The following is a 20,316-nucleotide window of genomic DNA, read 5'->3' on the forward strand; positions in this document are numbered from 1 at the left end:
TAGCTCCGATGAGCGTGACATACTCCTGAGGTGTCGCGCTGCCGGTGTCGTTGCGAACTACGATGGCGGCCTCGACACCGGCTTTTCCGAGCGCCAAAGTAGCGAGGACTCCAGCAATGCGACGTCGGGGCGACGAAGCTGGTCACCGTCTGGACGTACCGTCACGCGGACCGTTTGGGCATCCCGCGACATCACATGGACGTAGTATTCTCTGCTACTTCCAATTTCAAGTGCGACTTTAGCGAGCCAGTAAAACCTGCGCAGCACTACGCGATATCGGAACTACTGAAACTCGAAAGCGCGCGGCGCAGAGTTGAGCGAAAACGAAACCTTTACACCACCCATGTCGTTATCGAGGGCAACACCAAAAAGTTTTTTTAAGAATCTAATAGAAGTAGACAAGTAGCATTTTCTTCCGTCTTATTATTGAAAGAAATTAACCTTTTTAATTGGAGTGGTTGAGTACTAGTGATGTAATATTTTTCAGGAGTGCCTTCGTCATCGGGTAAGTACCTGAATGTCCCTGGGGAATCCCTTATTTCTTGGGCAGTCCCTGAGGAGTCTCTCTTTAGTAATCAAGAAATTGAAGTTCGCGATTATATTGACGCCTTAGAAGTTCTAGAGCATTAGGTATCACTTTAGCTTGACTTCTTATTTGCCTTTAGTGTCCCTTTAAGGAGTAAGGTACTCAGTATGGAAATTATGATTGTTCATAAAAAGCAGACTGCAAGGTATAACAACTAAGGCTGCATGGCTGCGATCACAGATTATAGAAACATAAAGTGGGGCGACTTTTCAAAAGCAAAGTAGCGCAATATTTTGTAATACCTCATTTTATTAAAATAAGCCTATACTCCAACTACACTAGTCGTATTTTCTGGCAACTCTTAAAACGTAAACGTTGTCAAGAATAAAATAGTGCATTACACACGACAGACAGCAAAGCGAAGCAACAAGATCGCACTCTGTCCTGTGTATTGCACTACTATACTACTGAAACACTACGCACAAACGTCAACACAGATTCGTTGAAACACCGGTGCTGCGGTAACGGCATACCAGCAAAACAAGGGGCTTTTTGTAAAGTGGTAACGATTCACAGACCGCCACAACGTCCTATATAGGTATTGGTTGGTGCAGATAGCATCATTGTGAACAAGAAAAAAAAAAGAACAGCGCCCTCCCAGGAAACGTCAAGCTCCTTTCCCAGCCACGCATATTTGATAATATTAAAGCAGATCTCCTAGGCGCACATTCCTGCGTTGAACATCGGCGTCCGTCGGCGTTGTTGTTGTTTGTTGCCTCAAAACATGGCTCGTACCCACAGGGGGATTGGCCACATTAGATTGTTTGAAATCTGCGTCTAGCAAAACAAAATGGGAGAAAGGCACATTTAACACAAAGCAATATTCAACTCAATGCCAACAGAAAATTGAGAGGGCATATTCATAAATTTAGGGGATAAAATACAGTGAAGTGTCCCACGGTCGGTACCCTAGTAGTGAAGCCTTCCTGACGCTTCAATAAACTTGTGGATAGCAGAAATCATTAACCCATGGCTTGTGCCTAATTCACACGCACCAAAGGACAAAATGTTTGGTGTAGTAAGTGCTAAACCCAGCTTATTGTAGGAAATACTAGGAACATTCTGCGGAGGGAGGAGAAGCGGCGGCAAGAAGAAAGAAATGTTCCATAGTTTCTGGTTCATTACAAAAAGAACAAAGGTTAGTTATAGACAAACCAGATCTGTGAAGGTAAAATTTAGGCGGGAAACTCTACAACGGAAGCTTGATAATGTCACCTCGCATTGCCGTGAAAGGCATTTGCTCGTGTTCCACAGGAAATATAGATGTCGAAAATCCTCTGCGGAAAGTAGGGATGATTTAGTACAATTTAGAAATAAAAAGCGTTTAAATCTAGCACCTGTTATAAAAGCGAAATCAGGAAGGATTTAAGACAGGACCATTTAGCGACAATGATGCGAGCGAGTCAGCTGATTCATTTAAAGAAATTCCACTATGACCGGGGATCCATACAAAGCGGACTTCAGACAAATTGTCTGGAACAAGAGTCTAAAATATGCTCAGTAGGTGTGGCCGATTTGTAGAAGGTAAATGTGTACAAACCGACAACGCATCGGTAAGAATTATTACTTTCGATGTCTGGGTACCCAATTTTCTAATGGCTAGAATGATGGCCAGAAATTCTGCAAGAAATATTGGGGTGTAATCTGCTAGACGAAGAGCAAAAGACCAGTTAAGATGATTTGAAAAGATGCCCACTCCGGCATTCTCTGCATTTTGTGTAGCGTCCGTAGAAATAACCAAGTGAGACTGAAATTCATTAAGATGATCTTGAAGGAGACCTTCAAGTATGCGTGACGGAAGACGTTTTGCGTGTTTTGGAAAAATATCATCAAAAATCAAGTTCACCTTTAACGAATCAGTTTTTTTGAGAAATCAGGCACGGTAGGCGAACATGAAGTTTTGATAACAGCGTATGAACAAAAAGAACTTGAGGTTGTCGATAACGCCGCCAATGTGTTCGGAAAAATAAATCGGGATAATTGATGAAAACGGATTGCAAACGGGATAGGGATGCATCATAAGGCTTTAGAAAAGTCACGACAGTATGTTGCTTAAACCTGGACTCAAGCGGGAAAATTCCAGCCTCCAGATAAAGCACATCATTAGCCACAAAACGTGGCAACCCAAGACAAAGACGTAGCATTTGCCTTTTATAGCGGTATTAAAGGTCTTAGCTTGTATGCTGCACATCCTGAAAAAAGAACACAGCCGAATTCGAGAATAGGGCGGACGTAGACTTTGTAAATCATCAGCAACATAGCCGTACGCATACCCGTCTCCGTTGGCGTAGCCACCCGAACGCGCTCGTGCCCCTGCACGCGCGTTCGCCGTCGTTCTTCCACAGCTGGCTCCGACGCCGCTCATCATGCCAGAGTTCCCATATACTGACTATCCTGCGAAAATGTACTAACGGCACTGGTCAACTGCCAGTTGCTGCGGTGATTTCGGTCTCCAATTATTTGCCTCAATATATCGCGAAATGAAAACACGTATACAGCTGTGCTCAAGTTTCTCAGTTAAGAGTATCGTAAAAATCGGTCATTTATTTCAAATCAATATACCCACTAAAGCTGTGTGGTAAATGCTAAATTTTAACGCAAAAATAGTTTTTCACTCCTTTTCTGGACGTTATGCCAGAATGTCAACGCCACTAGTTAACCTAAGAAATTATTTCTTTTAACCACGTCGATTAAAAAGAGCATAATTTTCAGTCTACAACCAGTATGGTTACTTTACTAATTCGTGATCATATTACTAATTTGACTTGTTTAGTTTACTAATCTGGTATTGTTGCACTATTATTCACTAATATTAGTAATTCGTACATTATCAATACGATACCGTTACATTACTAACCTTTACTAGAATATTATCACAAAATCTTCATTTGGTTCTTTATTGTTCGGCCATCTTCACCGCCACGGGACACTAATCCGGTCTTCAGGCGGAAAAGTTTGGAGACCCCTGTGTTAAACCATGTGAAGCGGGCAAATATGATATATGAATTTGTAGCTTCCGTAAATGTGTTAGCGTTTACAAAGATTTCACAAAAGTCCCTAGCAAATTAGTGGTATATATCAGAGTGGTGTATAACATATCAACTTTTTCCGTTTTCACAGAGTGATGTTCACAGAGTTGTGAACTTCATAGTTTCGTTTTTCGAAACTGTGATTTTCAAGATTTTTCGTAAAAGTCTGAAGGCCTAAATAAATAAGCAGCTTGCAACTGTCACTAAATTTTACAATTTTCTTTTAAATGCAAGAACCTCCCTCAGAATCGGTGCAGTGGTTGCAGAGCAAAATGATTTCTGCTATCCCACGTATTTAGATAGGAGTCCCCGGAGCAAGGAACAGTACGGTGGAGTACTTTTAAATGCCAAAGCATTTTACGCCCCATTACGCGAACATGCGGCGTCATAAGAGTCGCCCCGAGCATCGTAACAAAAATAAGCGATGGCGCAAAGAGCAAAAATACGCCCAAAATGCTCGGAATGGCATCAAATTTATCAGGGAGCTTCCTGTAAACAAAGTAAATCAATGGCTTTGAAAACAGAATTTGTTAAGTTTCGGTCTGGGTGGGAACCGAACCCGGCCCACCAGGGTTCGAGACGAGGACGCATCCGACGCCACGGTGACCCCGCGGTTCTGGCTGAACTACAGGTGTGCCTAGTGCGTTTGTCATTGCACACGTCAGTCGGCGACTGTCCGGCGTTAACATTCGATGGTACCAAAGCTCCCGTGGCCAAGTGATGACGTCCCGTTCCCGGGGCAGGACCAGCTGCGGCTCGCTCTGCGAAATCCCACGGTGAACGGCCACGGCGTCGGACGTACGCGTGGCAAACACCTGAAACAATTGACTTTGCCCAATTCGAAACTTGAGTAGACCCATGTTCAAAAGCAACCTGGCCAACTCCAAAATTTACTTAACCCACCCTCAAAATTTCGGTGGCCCACCACCAAAACTGACTTTGCACAATTCGAGCACATCACCAAGTGAAAAAAATCGCGCAGAGTAGTCAGAATGCTTTCGCATTCAATGCACGTAAGGAGACGTGTGTGCTTCTGTAACCTTTTTGCGTTACAGACATGTTTTTGCACGATTTTCCGGCCAAGATTGCGGTGGTACTCGCCAAAGAAGGCCCCGCATTCAAAATTATGGGATATCTAATGGTTTATCTCTAAATCGGTAAACAGATTCGAATAACACGGGCCCCTTTGTGTAGTAGTGGTCTATTTTGGGATTCCTTAAGAGGGCCCGTCGAGATGCAATGACGGGGTGACCCTCGACGGAGGTGAAGTAGTGAGCTCCAAGCACTCCGCCGCACGCAAGAAATTGGAAGTCAGCGACGCGGCAACCACTGACTCGCAAATAGATGCACAAGAAGCGCAATAAAGAGATCCCATCCAGAACAGCCAGTGACTGCTCCGAAGGGCTTTCTCGCATGGGACTGCATTCTTGCAAAGGCAGTAAGCGTTTCCAATGAGTTAACGGAAATATGATCATGCACCTTCCCTTTATGCCAGCCCTCAGAGACAAGATATGATGGTGTCTGTAACTCGCTTTCCCAAAGAAAGAGGAAGCACGAGCGCATAGAGGAAAGAAAAAAAAAAGAGTCAACCGTGGAATGAAAAACGAGCGCGCGCTCCGAACTGCATCCATTCCGGCCTCATGTGCTCCACGGGATGGAAACAAGCAACGGAGTCGCGCAAATCGACGTGTTTTAAAGATTTTCTTTTTGCGGTTGCTGGTGCCACAGGTAACAATAGTGACTGCAAATTCATTGTGTAACATTCAAATTGTCCTATTAGTGACAGAATAATAAATACGGTAAGGCGAGAGCCAGGAGTTTTAATCATTTCTGGTCCTGATTAACGCTTATTGTGACTCATGAACGCTGCTAAATAGTATGTACGCCGTATAGATCGATAAGGTTGTGCTCAGAACTTAACTTTGCGCATTGTGGCGTGCTGCATTAAGAAAAGTTGGCTACGATAGCTGTCGTTGATTAAATTGGTTTATTAGGCATTTTTTTCTTCATTTACCTTGAGCCACTGGGTTTTCGTTAACTATAGGCTCTGTGGTGTATTCAAAATAAGAATTGTGTGTCACGTCTTCAGTCATATTCAAGTTCCTTATCACAGTGTCCTTGCTGTTCGCATTGGGATGGTTACTTGCAACTTGTTACCTAGATGTTAAGTCGCTAGGCTGAAAGAAATCATCTTGAGTTCTGTGGACAATCAGAATCAGGCCCAGGTTGATCATTCGGAGTCACTGACTCACATTCACCCAAGCTCACTGTGTCTCGGATTTACTCACACTCGCCGAGTCATTGACACACTCAAACTCCCCTAGTAGCGCGTACACCATCAAAGTTTATTAACTAACCCGGATTGGAAAAAATTATACTTCCCTTCCCCTCCGTGAAGATGGTCGAACAGCCAAGCTGTGTTACTTACACCGAGTGCTTATGTGTTGCACGTGATGCAATTGCGTAAACACAAGTAAACACAAATCTACAGCACGAACGTATATTGAAAGATTGCGAGGCGAGACGAGGCAGCGACTTCCAACGCTACTCGACCAGTGTCCAGTTCTCTGGTTGTACCCTGCCGAGCCGCCGCCAGGCATCGGCTGCAGTCATGGATAAAGCCTTTAGTAATGGACACCGCGCGCGTTCCGCGCAAACGCGGGGAAACGCGAACGGCGTCAGCTGTAGCTCTGCGCGTTGCGCATTATGCGAAAGGGCGCGCCGCACAGAAACACCTTCTCTTATTGGGGGAGAGGACTTACGGAGTAGCCATCCGTCGGATGGGCCTTGCTTGCGTAGTATGAGGAGGTCTTCATTTCCTTTTACCACGACGCACGCAGAGGAGTATTTGAAATAATGTGAAAAGACCAGGATGTGTTAATGTAGCCTGTCGTGTACAAATAGAGAATGATTCCAATCACAGACCAGAGCCTTTTTGAGTTATGCCCTCAAAGTTGTGCAAGAAGACATTGTTTTCGGCTACAATCACCAAAGTTGCCAAAGCATTCTGCTGTTCTGTTCTTGATTAACTCTACTGCTGAATCAGGTCGCAGCACCATGATGTAATTACTGGTGCAATTCTTCAGTAATTATGTGAGAACATTCTCCTTCTTCTTCTTCATTCTGGGGTTTTACGTGCCAAAACGAGTTCTGATTATGAGACACGCCGTAGTGGAGGGCTCCGGATTAATTTTGACCACCCGGGTTTCTTTAACGTGCACTACAACGCAAGCACACGGGCGTTCTTGCATTTCGTCTCCATCGAAATGTGGCCGCCGCGGCCGGGATTCGATCCCGGGATCTCGTGCTCAGTAGCGCAACAAGAAGAGAATATTCTCCTACCGTAAATTTAACGTGTTTGAACAATTGAAGAAACATGAGAAAGGAAGGTGAGGGTTTGCAGAAATGTTCCCTTACTAGAATCGTTTATGACCCATATCGGTATGGTGATTTTGTCATGATCCCGCCATCGTCCAGTGACACCATTTATCACTTTGTCTACTGCAAATAAAATACAAAACGCGTGAGTACACAATATCAGCTGAACCGTTCATATGGTCCCACTAAGCCACACCTTCCCTTTTCTGCCATAGTGCCACAGGACATGTCAATTTTACCCTTGAATTTCGCCTTTTCAGTTTCCTAGAAAGCATAGGGAGGTACACAAGACGAACAGGCGAAGTTTTCAAGTGGTCCTGAAATTTAAGTAAAATTTCATAGGTAATGTTTTTATCCTTTATTTGTTTACATATTTATACACCTCATTGGTGATAATGACATACTACATAATAGTTCAGTTCTTCTGCTTAATACACCATGTCTGAGATGGCTGTCCTGAAAATTAACCAGGTGTAAGCACTGCATGACGTTGGCTGGATGGCCATTCATTAAAAACAATTGTGTGCAGAATAAAGAAAATGCAGGTGTTCAATGGCACAGTGGCCGTGAAAAGTTTACGCGGCCAAGGTTCTGCGAATAAGTTCATTTTCAACGCAGCATCGCCCGCAGTCAGTAAAACTATGCTAAATTTTTGTTTACTCTAGACAAGTATGCGCTGTAAATCCGAATACCACGATGCGTGCCTAAGGCGTAGAAATATAGATATTTTTTCAGCTTCCGGCATCCGAAAGCTTCGGACGCTGACTATACGTTCTGAAGGCGAGGTTGCTTTTAGCCTATTCGTGATGACAAGCGCCGAGCTCTTCATGATGGAATATTGGAGCGTAGAATTGTAGAACTTGTGCAATGTCAGGTGACTTCACGATGCAAACCTAGCGATAGAAGCTCAGCATGCTTTTGTTTATTAACACTGATGGTAAATTAATAGTCAGAGGAAATCAATGTTTCGGTCCGATTCTGGACAGACTCGAGTGTAATGCATACGCTTTATATCACTGAAGGTTGCATACTAATTCCATACTGCGCATTCCTATTCGAATTTTGGCCTGTCTTACACCTACCGAGTCTTTAGCAATGAAAATGGGTAGGCAATTGCTTCTTGGGATGTAGCCGAGGCCATGGTAGATGTGATTAGTAGTGCGGTATATATGCGTAGGCTGACTTGGATTATTACATGAAGTACGCCAACGTACCTACGTTAAGGCACGGTGGAAATTACAGAGCCCTTTATTGTTTATCTATTGAAGTCATCTGAGAGTGTCTCTGCTAAAAAGTTATAAGTTTAATAATACGAGGACTGATTAGCTTTCCGTTAAGCTGTTGGGAAAAAAACCATGTACGAAGATCTATTGTGGTTTAAATTGCAACGTTATCAGCGCTTCCAAAAGAGACTGTACAAGACCATCTTTCTCGCACGTTCATGTCACCTAGGTACCACGGCATGACTCATGACCTTTATATTAGGGGCGAAGCTCTTTATAGCGGCACCCGTTCCGTCCCCGTCGTCGTAGTAGTAGTGTGTAACCAGTCTGAGAAAAATGAGAAAAAAAATTCCGAAGTTGTGTCCGTAGCGCGGAATCAAACCAGGGACCCCTCGCTTCCGAGCGCGCGGCGTTAGCCCACTACGCCACGAAGTGGACATGGACACACGCACCACGATGGCAATAAATACCCAACATTAACGAAAGGCCGCGTTTCTAGCGCGTTTCTAACGCGTTTGTGCTAGCGCGTTACGGCCCGTGTAAGAAGCTGGTGTAAGACGCTCTCCGCCTTATCTTCAACGCGTTTCGAACGCGCTGCCCAAAGCGGTGGCAAGTCAAGTTCAAGTCGAGGAGCGTTTATGAATACCGGGTATACTCTCTCAGCAGTCATGTGATGGCGTCGGCAAACGCGGTGCACGTTCCGGCATGTGTAAATGGCTGCGTAAGACGCTGTGGCCGCTCCCCCTTACTAGAGAGTACTGCACGTTTCTAACGCGTTTGTGCTAGCGTCCCTTAAGCGGGAGATCCGATGATTCCCTCCGGAGCTTCGCCCACTCATCATTCACCCCGTGGATATGCTGTGATTTTTTTTAAATCTGCCCCGATGACGTAAGTTAAGTTGCGGAACAAAAATAAATACCCTTTCTAAACAATGAACCATCACAGCATCCCGATAAAGCGCGGTACGTTGGCGCAAGTCGTCATTTGTGATAACGATAATAGCGACAGCCCGTCGTTAAAAATGTCTTGTCACTCCCCGGTTTTATCTTTGTAGCGTTAGCTACACTGGCCTAGCCAAGCCCGTTTCGCGCGGCACATCAAGAGCCGTGCTGCGCATGCGCAAGGATCAGTGATGTCACACGGCTTGCGCACCGGAGCACCGGAGCCGGCACCTCTCGCGCACTCCGCTGCCGCCGCGCGCGACTCACCGCCGCCGGTCTGCGCATTCCAGAGGAGTGACGTCGTAGCCGTGGTAGACGCACTGGCGCCGGCGCGCGCTCGCTGTGCAGTCGCCGTCTGACACTGCGCTGCAGCCGCTGCGCCTCTGACTGGCGTTTGTGTGTGTCATTGGAGCAGCAGTAAGCATGACAATCAAGCTAATCCTTGACAATCTAGACAACCAGGAAAGCTAAGAATAATCAGCTGAACCTTTGCTAACGCTACGTTATCCTGGCATAGCCGAGCTAAGCCACTGCAACATTTTTTCTCAAGGACGCGACTAAACCGTACATGGGTAATCCCGACCTTGGCACGATGCTTGCGACCTTTCTGGTTCCGGACGAGCGCGTTGTTTGTATATATTTCAGGCGCATGGCATCGAAACGCCTAAACTTTTGAACAGCGAAAAACTTTCGCAGTCACTTCGGTAGCTGCACGGAAAGCGCGGACAATCAGTTCACTTTTAGCACACGGGCTCTCAACCAAGACACATATTTGCGAGAAAGGGGCTCTTCTAATACCCATAGCGAGAAATGTATCCACAAAACACCTCATTATCCCGTGGTGTTTGTGAGCCGTACTCTGCTGCCTGTATTCCGTATTATGGCAAAAAGTATAGTTTGTGCAGTGTCAGTAGCCTAAGCATAAAACAGGAAATTGAAATCACATCAACTGTTATATATCACAAATTGAAAGAAAGAAAACTGAAACTGTACTTCTAAATACTCGCAATGCAAACTTTGATGAATGTGATTCATTTCAATTTCCTATCTGTTCCAGGGTAGAAATATGCTGTTCAGATGGTAAACACAATTTATTTTTCCAAATTTGATAACAATTTTGTCCTCCAACATATGTTCCTATTGGTCATGCACATTACTCTCTATGAAATATATGGTCGAAACATCACTAAGTGGAATCGTGAAAAATTTTAAGTTATACTGGCTTCTCGACATAGGGGAAATGCCGTAGGAATTTGGGAATGTAATCACACACAATCATATGCTTGCAAAAACTTCCTGGCTATAGGCATGTAATGAAAAGCTCAAATGTATTACATGGTGTTGTCTTTTCGCAGCAATTTCATCCACTGCATTTATAAACAATGTACGTTTTTTTTGGCGCGTAGTCCAAAAACACATAGCAACTTATTTAACAAAGCGATATAAGTTTAAAGAGCTCATTGATTAGGTTGTCATTTGGGCAAAGAAGACGGGAGACTTTCATACACCGACAAAATAAGCGCCTAAGAGCAACAACTGATTAGTTATTTAAGACGGAAAAACTGAGTTTAGCTATGTAGTGTTAAACTAAGTAGCTTTAAATAATGCACATATTTTGTACATAGCCGGACAGGGGCCATTGGAGATCGCCTGCCATGGACATAAAGATAGTATGATGATGATGATGAAACATTGCCGGAGGTCAAAGCCCCTCATTCAAGAAATATTTTTTACAGTTTAATAATTTATTTATTTGCACCGTCAGCGCTCGAAGGCATTACGGAAGGGAGTGGGTTGAGCAGGCTAAACAAATAATGCAATGACTAAAAACTTACTTTCTAATCATATAATTTTAGCTGGTGGTAAGTGGAAAAAACTTCAGTGCGCACCAGGAAGGCAGCTTTACAACTATACCATACCTGATCTTACAAAGAATAAAAAAGGAACATAGTAAGTAATTAACAAATTCAGACTACAAACGTATACGCTAGTTGATGTTGCATGAAACTTGCGTTCCGTAGTACTCTTTAGGATTTCTTTGGGGAGGCGATACCTTTCAAGGGCTGCGCGAGGCCAGAAAGAGCTTAAGCAAGTTAATGTGACTAAATCTGATACTTATTTTGTACAACTGATCAATACGATGCGATATATGTTGTGACGGCGATAGAGTCGTACCCGGATATATCAAACCAACTTATAACGAATTATTCTGTATATCGAACAGCTGTAAGATCCCTTGAAAATTCCATGCAAATGTATCGGGCTGGTGCACGCGTATATAAAGAACACCCGTTCACCAGCACATTCGATATATCGAACGCGGCGCCACGCAGAAGACCTCATAGTGCACTTTGTGCAGTTTGAGGTATTCTGGCACCTGGAGGTGGAGGGAGAAGAGATTGTGCAGTCAGTTGAGCCCCGTCGAGCTGTTCGGCTAGCCCGCATGCTACCTCGGACGTCAACATTCCTTCTATCCGATTTTCGAGGCGTCGTCGTGTGGGTTGAGTGCCTATTCACGAGTTTATTTTCCGCAAGCGATGGACGCTACAAGTGCAAAGAAAAGAATCAGCTTGGACTTTCAATGAAGTGGAAAGTGATCCAGCAATTTTTTGCGGGTAAATAAAGTGTGCTTGGCTTTTCCCGGTGTTGCGTGCAGTAAGTTAGTGGCTCTCGGACGCACCAATCGGTAAGCCACCGTTTGCCCCAGGTCCTATTATTTTATATATCAAATTACCTTTACATCTAACTTTTTGTGATCCCTTTCAGATTTGATATTCCGGGTTCGACTGTATCAGTTTAAGAGTACACATTCAAGTTTAGTTTTATTTGAGGTTAGAGTAGCCATTCGATCATAAGTTGAACATATGAAACGAGTGGAGTAATTTTGCCTTCTAATGAGGTAATAAATATAACGGAATTTCACACATTAGATGCATACTGAAATCTTGTGCCTATTAGTGTTCTTTAGTAGAAACTTGAGAGACGATGGTGGAATTACAAGTCCAGGAATCCGAGAGATCAATTACTGCGGCGAAGCCGACCCTGGGGCGATGCGGACGGCGTAACTCTACGGGAAGCATTTTTTAAAAATCGATTGCTGAGCAATGCCTCATTTTTTGCGGATTGCACTTTAGCACCTAATCCTAATAACGGTCTGACGCTATATGTGGTGTCTCTTTTAATTTCAATGGCTGGATTTTTTTCCTGGGACGCTTTTGTAGACCCGTTTAAAATGCATGGGGTGATTTTTCAAATGCTGATTGCAGCGCAGCGAGAACTCACCCGCTAAGTGCACTCTGGTGGCGTATACTCTAGGTCTCCATCCATATGTAGGTGAAGTTTGGTTATATTCGGCTAACTGAATTTTTTTCCTGGGGCTCTTTTATTCAGCTACTGTGCGGCGAAGCAGCACTACAGGGGTAAAAGATTCATCCGTCGTTGTATTGAAGGGAAAGAGCTCGTCGATCACATTAGCACTCATAGACTCAAATGTGCAGCTACGATGCACATTCGTGCCCAGATGTACAAGCAAAGATGACACTGCCCAATTCTGCAAGAAGTAGTCGACCGATTTGCTTTATGGAATGACATCCAAGCGTTAAGCCCGTCTACGCATTATATATCGTCAATTTTCAGCACATGTTAAAATGTTTTATTTCGTATTAGAAGGACAAACATTGCGTTCTAGCTTGACCTATAAATACCCATCAGTAGTTACATTGAATTATTCACCAATGATTAAGTAATTACACAGTAAGCTAAATAATAGAACTATAGTAACTATTGACCATTAGTTACTGACATACCATGTTTAGGTGTCGGTTTTACACACCTGCAATGTAATGAATATCAAATCAAATATAAAACAAGTAATTCACCAATGAGGCCTGCTGGGAACATGTATGATGAAGTCAGTAGTAAAAATGAATAAGTTATTTACTGGTACATCAGTTGTTTTGATTCGTGCACGTCGTCTTTGGGGCCATTCGCACTTTAAAACAATGAGCATCTGTTTAAAATCAATAACTGATTACGCCAAGTCTACCTTTCATAAAGCATTGCGTCATGGTGATCAAATGACAAGTCATTCAAACAGTGACTCAAATATGATAACTAGGAGTGGCAGGACTGAGTTACTAGTGATCACGGATAACTTTACATAATGTGAAAGGGGTAGCCTTTATTCATATAAGTCGTCATTGATATCAATACAAAGTCATTACATTATTACTTATTCTTTGCCACTGCTGACGGATTACGCGCAATTATTAGTGATCACTAGTAATACGCTCAGTTTTATGTTCCCGCATTTTATACAGTATAGGTTAATGGATGTCAAATGAAAAGTCAGATAAACACTGATTCAATTATAAAAACTACGAGATGGTAGAACCAAGTCACTTGCTATCACAAATCACTTTTTTAAGTATGACAGTGGCAGCCTTGATTCGGGCACGTCGTCATTGGCATCAATAAAAAGGGATTCCATGAGTATATTTGGTTACCATTATTAACTGATGATACCGAGTCATTAGTGATCACTACTTCGATGTGCTCGTACTTTTAAGCAGCATAGCTGATTCGAAGAGTTGAGCAATGGTCTCCATTTTGTTTCAGGTGTTTCGTGAAGGCACTCCTAGTTCTAATAACAACGCCACCTAGATGTTACACGCAGTGGTTAAGGGTTTGGGCTGCTGAGCATCAGGTTGCGGGATCGAATCCCGGTCACGGCGGCCGCATTTCGATGGGGGCGAAATGCGAAACACCCGTGTAGTTAGATTTAGGTGCACGCGAAAGAACCCCAGGTGGCCCAAATTATTCCGGTGTCCCGAACTACGGCGTGCCTCATAATCAGATCGTGCTTTTGGCACGTAAAATCCTATAATTTAATTAAATTTTTAAAAGCTAGATGTGCTAATCGTAGTGGTTAAGGTGAAATAAAAATGCACTCTTAGCGCGCGCAGAAACTACGCCGGTTTCTAGCGAGGGGAGCTTCGCGCCGCGACGTAGCAGGCCCCTTCAAGCAATGACAGTGCAGCATGCTTCCGGCCGAAGTATACAGCCGGTGGGGTGCAACTCGGATGTGGCGGGGGCTGCCGTTGCAACGCGAGAATAATTGGATGTGACGGACGTTCGAGCAGAAGATTAAAAGGATTGCTGATATTAAAGCGATAGCTGTGCACTATGACGTAGCCAAACATCGCTATCACAGAGAAGGTTTTCTGTGAAGATTTGTATGGCGGGTAGAGGTGCGGTGGGCCTTAAAGCAATAGCCCTGTGGCAGCCCATATGCAAAAAGTTGTCGCAGTTTCACCTGAAAGGCGAAGCATCAATTGCGATAGCAAACTTGTAGAGAGCTATACGGAGTAATGATATTAGCTTATATTAGGGGCACGAGCACCCTAACGCGCTCGTGCCCCTGCACGCGCGTACGCCGTCGTCTTCTTCCACAGCTGGCTCCGACGCCGCTCATCATGCCAGAGTTCCCATATACTGACTAACCTGCGAAAATGTACTAACGGCACTGGTCAACTGCCAGTTGCTGCGGTGATTTCGGTCTCCAATTATTTGCCTCAATATATCGCGAAATGAAAACACGTATACAGCTGTGCTCAAGTTTCTCAGTTAAGAGTATCGTAAAAATCGGTCATTTATTTCAAATCAATATACCCACTAAAGCTGTGTGGTAAATGCTAAATTTTAACGCAAAAATAGTTTTTCACTCCTTTTCTGGACGTTATGCCAGAATGTCAACGCCACTAGTTAACCTAAGAAATTATTTCTTTTAACCACGTCGATTAAAAAGAGCATAATTTTCAGTCTGCAACCAGTATGGTTACTTTACTAATTCATGATCATATTACTAATTTGACTTGTTTAGTTTACTAATCTGGTATTGTTGCACTATTATTCACTAATATTAGTAATTCGTACATTATCAATACGATACCGTTACGTTACTAACCTTTACTAGAATATTATCACAAAATCTTCATTTGGTTCTTTATTGTTCGGCCATCTTCATCGCCACGGGACACTAATCTGGCCTTCAGGCAGAAAAGTTTGGAGACCCCTGTGTTAAACCATGTGAAGCGGGCAAATATGATATATGAATTTGTAGCTTCCGTAAATGTGTTAGCGTTTACAAAGATTTCACAAAAGTCCTGCTAGCAAATTAGTGGTATATATCAGAGTGGTGTATAACATATGAACTTTTTCCGTTTTCACAGAGTGATGTTCACAGAGTTGTGAACTTCATAGTTTCGTTTTTCGAAACTGTGATTTTCAAGATTTTTCGTAAAAGTCTGAAGGCCTAAATAAATAAGCAGCTTGCAATTGTCACTAAATTTTACAATTTTGTTTTAAATGCAAGAACCTCCCTCAGAATTGGTGCAGTGGTTGCAGAGCAAAATTATTTCTGCTATCCCACGTATTTAGATAGGAGTCCCCGGAGCAAGGAACAGTACGGTGGAGTACTTTTAAATGCCAAAGCATTTTACGCCCCATTACGCGAACATGCGGCGTCATAAGAGTCGCTCCCGAGCATCGTAACAAAAATAAGCGATGGCGAAAAGAGCAAAAATACGCCCAAAATGCTCGGAATGGCATCAAATTTTTCAGGGAGCTTCCTGTAAACAAAGTAAATCAATGGCTTTGAAAACAGAATTTGTTAAGTTTCGGTCTGGGTGGGAACCGAACCCGGCCCACCAGGGTTCGAGACGAGGACGCATCCGACGCCACGGTGACCCCGCGGTTCTGGCTGACTACAGGTGTGCCTAGTGCGTTTGTCATTGCACACGTCATTCGGCGACTGTCCGGCGTTAACATTCGATGGTACCAAAGCTCCCGTGGCCAAGTGATGACGTCCCGCTCCCGGGGCAGGACCAGCTGCGGCTCGCTCTGCGAAATCCCACGGTGAACGGCCACGGCGTCGGACGTACGCGTGGCAAACACTTGAAACAATTGACTTTGCCCAATTCGAAACTTGAGTAGACCCATGCTCAAAAGCAACCTGGCCAACTCCAAAATTTACTTAACCCACCCTCAAAATTTAGGTGGCCCACCACCAAAACTGACTTTGCGCAATTCGAGCACATCACCAAGTGAAAAAAAACGCGCAGAGTAGTCAGAATGCTTTCGCATTCAATGCACGTAAGGAGACGTATGTGCTTCTGTAACCTTTTTGCGTTACAGACATGTTTTTGCACGATTTTCCGGCCAAGATTGCGGTGGTACTCGCAAAAGAAGGCCCCGCATTCAAAATTATGGGATATCTAATGGTTTATCTCTAAATCTGTAAACAGATTCGAATAACACGGCCCCCTTTGTGTAGTAGTGGTCTATTTTTGGGATTCCTTAAGAGGGCCCGTCGAGATGCAATGACGGGGTGACCCTCGACGGAGGTGAAGTAGTGAGCTCCAAGCACTCCGCCGCACGCAAGAAATTGGAAGTCAGCGACGCAGCAACCACTGACTCTCAAATAGATGCACAAGAAGCGCAATAAAGAGATCCCATCCAGAACAGCCAGTGACTGCTCCGAAGGGCTTTCTCGCATGGGACTGCATTCTTGCAAAGGCAGTAAGCGTTCCCAATGAGTTAACGGAAATATGATCATGCACCTTCCCTTTATGCCAGCCCTCAGAGACAATATATGATGGTGTCTGTAACTCGCTTTCCCAAAGAAAGAGTAAGCACGAGCGCATAGAGGAAAGAAAAAAAAGAGTCAACCGTGGAATGAAAAACGAGCGCGCGCTCCGAACTGCATCCATTCCGGCCTCACGTGCTCCACGGGATGGAAACAAGCAACGGCGTCGCGCAAATCGACGTGTTTTAAAGATTTTCTTTTTGCGGTTGCTGGTGCCACAGGTAACAATAGTGACTGCAAATTCATTGTGTAACATTCAAATTGTCCTATTAGTGACAGAATAATAAGTAGGGTAAGGCGATAGCCAGGAGTTTTAATCATTTCTGGTCCTGATTAACGCTTATTGTGACTCATGAACGCTGCTAAATAGTATGTACGCCGTATAGATCGATAAGGTTGTGCTCAGAACTTAACTTTGCGCATTGTGGCGTGCTGCATTAAGAGAAAAGTTGGCTACGATAGCTGTCGTTGCTAATTAAATTGGTTTATTAGGCATTTTTTTCTTCATTTACCTTGAGCCACTGGGTTTTCGTTAACTATAGGCTCTGTGGTGTATTCAAAATAAGAATTGTGTGTCACGTCTTCAGTCATATTCAAGTTCCTTATCACAGTGTCCTTGCGGTTCGATTTGGGATATGGTTACTTGCAGCTTGTTACCTAGATGTTAAAGTCGCTAGGCTGAAAGAAATCATCTTGAGTTCTGTGCAGACAATCAGAATCAGGCCCAGGTTGGATCATTCGGAGTCACTGACTCACATTCACCCAAGCTCACTGTGACTCGGATTTACTCACACTCGCCGAGTCATTGACACACTCAAACTCCCCTAGTAGCGCGTACACCATCAAAGTTTATTAACTAACCCGGATTGGAAAAAATTATACTTCCCTTCCCCTCCGTGAAGATGGTCGAACAGCCAAGCTGTGTTACTTACACCGAGTGCTTATGTGTTGCACGTGATGCAATTGCGTAAACACAAGTAAACACAAATCTACAGCACGAACGTATATTGAAAGATTGCGAGGCGAGACGAGGCAGCGACTTCCAACGCTACTCGACCAGTGTCCAGTTCTCTGGTTGTACCCTGCCGAGCCGCCGCCAGAGGCATCGGCTGCAGTCATGGATAAAGCCTTTAGTAATGGACACCGCGCGCGTTCCGCGCAAACGCGGGGAAACGCGAACGGCGTCAGCTGTAGCTCTGCGCGTTGCGCATTATGCGAAAGGGCGCGCCGCACAGAAACACCTTCTCTTATTGGGGGAGAGGACTTACGGAGTAGCCATCCGTCGGATGGGCCTTGCTTGCGTAGTATGAGGAGGTCTTCATTTCCTTTTACCACGACGCACGCAGAGGAGTATTTGAAATAATGTGAAAGACACCAGGATGTGTTAATGTAGCCTGTCGTGTAAAAATAGAGAATGATTACAATCACAGACCAGAGCCTTTTTGAGTTATGCCCTCAAAGTTGTGCAAGAAGACATTGTTTTCGGCTACAATCACCAAAGTTGCCAAAGCATTCTGCTGTTCTGTTCTTGATTAACTCTACTGCTGAATCAGGTCGCAGCACCATGATGTAATTACTGGTGCAATTCTTCAGTAACTCTGTGAGAACATTCTCCTTCTTCTTCTTCATTCTGAGGTTTTACGTGCCAAAACGAGTTCTGATTATGAGACACGCCGTAGTGGAGGGCTCCGGATTAATTTTGACCACCCGGGTTTCTTTAACGTGCACTACAACGCAAGCACACGGGCGTTCTTGCATTTCGTCTCCATCGAAATGTGGCCGCCGCGGCCGGGATTCGATCCCGGGATCTCGTGCTCAGTAGCGCAACAAGAAGAGAATATTCTCCTACCGTAAATTTAACGTGTTTGAACAATTGAAGAAACATGAGAAAGGAAGGTGAGGGTTTGCAGAAATGTTCCCTTACTAGAATCGTTTATGACCCATATCGGTATGGTGATTTTGTCATGATCCCGCCATCGTCCAGTGACACCATTTATCACTTTGTCTACTGCGTGTAAATAAAATACAAAAGTGTCGTTCCTTGTGCGTGAGTAACACAATATCAGCTGAACCTTTCATATGGTCCCACTAAGCCACATCTTCCCTTTTCTGCCATAGTGCCACAGGACATGTCAATTTTACCCTTGAATTTCGCCTTTTCAGTTTCCTAGAAAGCATAGGGAGGTACACAAGACGAACAGGCGAAGTTTTGAAGTGGTCCTGAAATTTAAGTAAAATGTCATAGGTAATGTTTTTATCCTTTATTTGTTTACATATTTATTACACCTCATTGGTGATAATGACATGCTACATAATAGTTCAGTTCTTCTGCTTAATACACCATGTCTGAGATGGCTGTCCTGAAAATTAACCAGGTGTAAGCACTGCATGACGTTGGCTGGAAGGCCATTCATTAAAAACAATTGTGTGCAGAATAAAGAAAATGCAGGTGTTCAATGGCACAGTGGCCGTGAAAAGTTTACGCGGCCAAAGTTCTGCGAATAAGTTCATTTTCAACGCAGCATCGCCCGCAGTCAGTAAAACTATGCTAAACTTTTGTTTACTCTAGACAAGTATGCGCTGTAAATCCGAATACCACGATGCGTGCCTAAGGCGTAGAAATATATATATTTTTTCAGCTTCCGGCATCTGAGAGCTTCGGACGCTGACTATACGTTCTGAAGGCGAGGTTGCTTTTTAGCTTATTCGTGATGACAAGCGCCGAGCTCTTCATGATGGAATATTGGAGCGTAGAATTGTAGAACTTGTGCAATGCCAGGTGACTTCACGATGCAAACCTAGCGATAGAAGCTCAGCATGCTTTTTGTTTATTAACACTGATGGTAAATTAATAGTCAGAGGAAATCAACGTTTCGGTCCGATTCTGGACAGACTGCGCTACGGCTTTTTTTACGGAAACCGCAGACGCGCGGCCAGAAACAGCGCCACAACAGAGCCGATGGCAGTGCGAAAGCGCAAGGAAAAACTTGTGCCCAATTGTAAACATGATGATCGTCGACGCTAGTCGCAATGAACCTTGCTGACAGCACTGACAACGACACATTGGCTCGCGATGCTTGGCGCGATTTCAACGATTTAAGCTCCGATGAGCGTGACATACTCCTGAGGTCTCGCGCTGTCGGTGTCGTTGCGAACTACGATGGCGGCCTCGACACCGGCTTTTCCGAGCGTCAAAGTAGCGAGGACTCCAGCAATGCGACGTCGGGGCGACGAAGCTGGTCACCGTCTGGACGTACCGTCACGCGGACCGTTTGGGCATCCCGCGACATCACATGGACGTAGTATTCTCTGCTACTTCCAATTTCAAGTGCGACTTTAGCGAGCCAGTAAAACCTGCGCAGCACTACGCGATATCGGAACTACTGAAACTCGAAAGCGCGCGGCGCAGATTTGAGCGAAAACGAAACCTTTACACCACCCATGTCGTTATCGAGGGCAACACCAAAAAGTTTTTTTTTTAAGAATCTAATAGAAGTAGACAAGTAGCATTTTC

This window comes from Dermacentor silvarum, chromosome 1 (assembly GCF_013339745.2).
Source record: "Dermacentor silvarum isolate Dsil-2018 chromosome 1, BIME_Dsil_1.4, whole genome shotgun sequence".
NCBI classification, from domain to species: Eukaryota; Metazoa; Arthropoda; class Arachnida; order Ixodida; family Ixodidae; genus Dermacentor; species Dermacentor silvarum.